This window comes from Mesocricetus auratus, unplaced genomic scaffold, assembly GCF_017639785.1.
Source record: "Mesocricetus auratus isolate SY011 unplaced genomic scaffold, BCM_Maur_2.0 Super-Scaffold_100001, whole genome shotgun sequence".
In the NCBI taxonomy this organism is placed as follows: Eukaryota; Metazoa; Chordata; class Mammalia; order Rodentia; family Cricetidae; genus Mesocricetus; species Mesocricetus auratus.
Genome location: NW_024429187.1, coordinates 15,381,988 through 15,387,036, shown reverse-complemented (window position 1 = coordinate 15,387,036; position 5,049 = coordinate 15,381,988). Strand labels below are relative to the sequence as shown.

At 44.5% G+C, this 5,049-nt stretch overlaps 1 pseudogene; it reads left to right on the top strand.

Annotated features, from left to right (window-relative positions):
- Positions 1-2,795: 2,795 nt before the first annotated feature.
- LOC101837959 lies at positions 2,796-4,121 on the top strand (annotated as a pseudogene).
- Positions 4,122-5,049: the final 928 nt, after the last annotated feature.

Here is a 5,049-nt window from a genome sequence, read left to right as displayed (position 1 = left end):
CTTGTTTTTTTTTTAACTTGAAATGATAAGAAAGAAGTATGTGTTTAGTAGAAACCATTCTTCATTTTTAAAAATTATGTCTGATTGGACTTGATAGCTGGTATGATTCTTCTTGGGTCATGGCAACAAGACACCATTCCTGTACAGCCATTTGATTCAGAAAAGAGAAATAACTAATAATGTATGGTGTGAACCATCTTAGATGCTTTTAGCTTACCATGGGCTCATCAGGACACAAGCATGTGCATATACAATTTATATTCAAAAGAAAATCCTTCCAGAATTATATGCCAAAACATTAATAAAGACTGCTTTAGACTATAGATCTTGCACATATGATGTTTCTACCATGTGTCCTTTGAACATTATGTGTTTGTCCATTTATCTTTTGCCCCTCAAATATGAAATCCATGAGGAACAAAAGGAGATCTTAAGCTGTTTTTCAGCCTTGCAACAAAAGAATGATTTTTCTTTGTACTCAGACATGTCTAAGCCCTAAGATAAATACTTCTAGAAATTCCACTTTCAGATTAACTTATTTAAGGGTACATTTTGCTACTAAATCATCTTGGCAGATCCATTTAGATGCAAAATTTCCACATGAGCCATTTCAAGGTAATTTCTGAGAGGGACAGATGATAAATAACTCCCAGACTCACCATGTTTCTGACCAACATCCAGTTTTTGGTGCTTAATGGTTTAGCACTCCGGGGCCTACTAAAGTACTTGCCCAAATGTTACTACAGAGGTATTTTTTAAAACAAAATTTTAAAACAAAATTGCTGCCCTCAAATCCTTGCAAAAGTTGAATTCTCAGACTTGGCCAATTAAACAAAAATATAAGCCTCTCAGTTAAGTCTAAATTTGTCTGGATCCTAAAGGACATTTCTCTGGATGGTTTTTCTAAATTGCCACAGCCTGTGTCAACTCTATTCTCTATAAACTACACGACCTAGACAATGTGGTACTAGGTTATTCAAGAACACAACAAACATAGGTTCACCATGGAGGGCCTTCTTCAAGGAAGGCTTCCCTAAGGAAGTGCCTCAGATCCAAATCATAGTCTAGCCTAATACTTTGGGAACAGCCCACAGCCAGCAACTGAGGCAGGAGGATACAATTCTGATCATTCTTTCTAAGCCATTTTAAGCTAGAGCTTCCCAAGGTGGTTGGCTGGGGCTGCTGGCTCTGGGCTACAATCAACTACTCCCTCTGTCCAATTCTGCTTCCATTACCAAGACAGATCCCAAGGGCACAGTCAATAAATACTCTCAGCACTATACAGTCTCCAAGTCTGCTTCCTAGAGAATCCAAATTGTGTCTTCAGTAGTCAATTTATTACCTCTTTGGTTTCCAAAAATGTCTATTATAAGAGACTATCAAAAATGCTTCTGTCCACTTCTGCAACTCCTTAAGGAACTGTGGCAGATTTCTTATGACTGCCTGAAAGAAACGGTCAAGGCAGGCACCCAAGCCAGAATCTGAGGGCACACATCACAGTTCAGGCGGTAAGTCGGGGTGGTCAAGAGGAAAGACAAATTTTGAAACCAAGTGTAGTGGTACAGACATCTAATCCTAGGTGTTTAGAAGCTGAGGCAGGAGGACAGTGAGCCTATGACCTTCTGGGCTTTCATAACAAATCAAGATCAACCTGGGCAATTAAGCCAACAATATGAATACAAATAGAGCGTTGAGGGTTTAGAGAGACGGCTCAGCAGTCAGAAACAGCTGATGTAGCAACCATCTGTGGCTCCAGTCCCAGAGGATATGACACTTCCGACCTCTGTAGGCACAAGACATGCATGTGGTATGTAGACATGCATGCTACCAAAACACTCAGTCACATGGACTAAAATATATCTCAATAAAAACAAGTGGCTGGAGACGTAACTTGGAACTAGGGTACTTACCTAGAATAATGCCCTTGTTCCAATTTCTGAGGATGGCAGAGAAAGAGAATACGCTGTTGAGCAAAAATGCCACCGTGGCGACGACACGCAGTGGACACGGCGAGGCAGCTCACAGGGTCCTTCAGGCTGACGGCACAAGCAAGAATGGGCTTGGTGTCACATTCGGATTTGTGCAAGTACTTGGGTTGGTTTCCAGAGCTGGGGGGTAGAGGGTGTTTGCCCTGAAGCCTTCTTTTGTGTAACCCCTGAATACAGAGTCACTAAAGAAAATGGACAAAGCTAATTGTCACAGTGGTATTACTTGGTGGTGCCACTGTTACGGTGGCATTGAAGGTTAGTCCTCAAGGGAAGGCTGATCACCAAGACCCCTGGTGAAACTGGAAGAGAGGACCATGTCACACAAGTCACAAGGAATGAGAACATAGAACAGGGTGGACTCCCCACCCCGGCGGGAGGCGGGGGGGGCGGGTCAGAACTTGTTGGCAACACAATCCAAAGACACTAAAGTGATCCAGATGCAACGAAAGAATCCAAAGGTTTAGTTTTTTCAGTGATCGATGGGATCAAAGTGGATACAAACAAACAGATGAAATAAAGAAGTCAATTCAAAGCATGCGTGCAAAACCTGGAAACGTGGATGAGAAATTCAACAAAGACAATGATCTCAAAAAGCAGATGATCCTAAAAATTAATGTAAGGGGATGAGTATGATGTTAATGAACTATTACTGTCAGGTAATATATTATCTGAATACATGTCTCTGTGACAGAATCCCTGATAGAAGGGACGTAAGAACACTGCTTCTGCTTCTCCCCGGGACTCTTTGGTAGTCTTAGTGGGAGGTCCTTGCCCCTCCCCCCCCGCTCAGATTTTGAGGGCTACTTCAGAGACAGTGTGCATGAGTGCATCTCCATCCACGTTGGCCAGGCTGATGTCCAGATTGGCAATGCCTGCTGGGAACTCTACTGCCTGGAACATGGCAACCAGCCTGATGGCCAGATGCCAAGTGACAAGATCATTGAGGGAGGAGATGACTCCTTCAACCTTCTTCAGTGAGACAGGCTCTGGCAAGCATGTGCCCTGGGCAGTGTTTGTAGCCCTGGGACCCTCTGTAATTGATGAAGTTTGCACTGGTACCCACCGCCAGCTCTTCCACCCTGAGCAGCTCATCAAAGGCAAGGAAGATGCTGGCAATAACTATGCCCGTGGTCACTACACCATTGGCAAGGAGATCATCGATCTTGTCGTGGACAGAATTCACAAGCTGGCTGACCAGTGCACAGGTCTTGAGGGCTTCTTGGCTTTCCACAGCTTTCTCAGGGGGAACTGGCTCTGGGCTCACCTCCCTGCTGATGGAGTGGCTCTCTGTGATTATGGAAAGAAGTCCAAGCTGACGATGTTCTCCATCTACCCACCCCCCAGGTTTCCACCGCTGCGGTTAAGCCCTACAACTCCATCTTCACCACCCATACCACCCTGGAGCACCCCGATTATGTCTTCATGGTAGACAGTGAGGCCGCCTATGACATCTGTCATAGAAACATTGAGCCTCCAAGCCTACACTAACCTTAGCCACCTTATTAGCCAGATTGGGTCCTCAGTCGCTGCTTCCCTCAGATTTGACAGAGCCCTGAATGTCGACCTGACAGAATTCCAGACCAACTTGGTACCCTACCCTCACATCCTCTTCCCTCTGGCCACGTATGCCCCTGTCATCTCTGCCAAGAAAGTCTACCATGAGCAGCTTACAGTAGCAGAGACCACCAGTGCCTGCTTTGAGCCAGAAAACCAGATGGTGAAATGTGACCCTCGCCATGGTAAATACAATGGCTTGCAGCCTGCTGTGGTTCCCAAAGACGTCAATGCAGCCATTGCCACCGTCAAGACCAAGCGCACCACACCGGCTTCAAGGTTGCCATTAGTTACCAGCCTCCCGCTGTGGTACCTGGCAGAGAGATCCAGCCGAGGTCCAGGGAGCTGTGTGACTGCTGAGCAACACCACAGCCATGGCTGAGGCCTGCGCTCGCCTAGATCGCATGTTTGATCTGGTGTGAGACAAGCGTGCCTTTGTGCATTGGTGTGTGGGTGAGGGCATGGAGAAGGGGGAGTTCTCTGAGGCCCCTGAGGACATGGCTGCCCGAGAGAAGGATTATGGAGGAGGCTAGGGCAGATAGTGCTGAAGATGATGACGATGGGGGTGAAGAGTATTAGGCCATGTGCTACAACTCCACACGCCACTGCCTTGCATCTGTCTTTGTGTGTGTGTAACTGTCCTAAACTATTAGTAAAGATGTTTCCAGTTTAATTGGGGGGGGAGTAGGACTTAAGGAAGAAGGGTCTATTCTGTTTTTCAGTTTGAGGCTTTAGTCCGCCATGATGGGGAGGCTGGGTTCTGAGGCAACACCCAACCGCTTACTACCTGCAAGGAATTTACATCATTGGCAATGATCATAGATTCAAAGTGAAAGGAACTGACATGATATCTCAACTGAACAGAATCTGGAAGGAAGCAGGGGATCAATATTTCTATCAGACAAAGCAAATTTCAAAACCCAAATCCATCAGAAAAGACTAAGAAGATAGTTACACATAATAAATTAAAGAATCTGTCAAGACTACATGATGGGCATGAAGATATATGCATAAAACATTGAGGTAGCCAATTAATAAAAGCACTACTGGGTGTAAAAAACTTAAAGACCTAGCACTAATAATAGTTGGTGGGTGCATACACAAACCCCAGTTTGCATCACCAGGCGATCGCCAAGACAAAATATCAGCAAAGGGACTTCAGAGTTACATGGCAATGTGCATCAAACTGATTTAAAAGGAATATACTCTTTTTTTTTTTCACCTAATGGCTTTGGGAATCACCATCAGCCCACGGAACTGTCTCCAAAACAGATCATACTTGAGACCATAAAGGTCTTTTAAGATGCCAAAAGAAAAGGAATAATTTCTTGCACCTGTCACACCTTAGTGAAAGAAAACTAGAGATCGTCAGCAAGAGAAAATACAGAAATGACAGATTTTTAATGAGTCATTGAAGAAATCGGAGAATAAATTACAAAAATCAGAGAATCAAAAAAATAAAGATAAAACTTACTGGACCTTTGAGAGTCTGCAAAGGCAGCTCTAA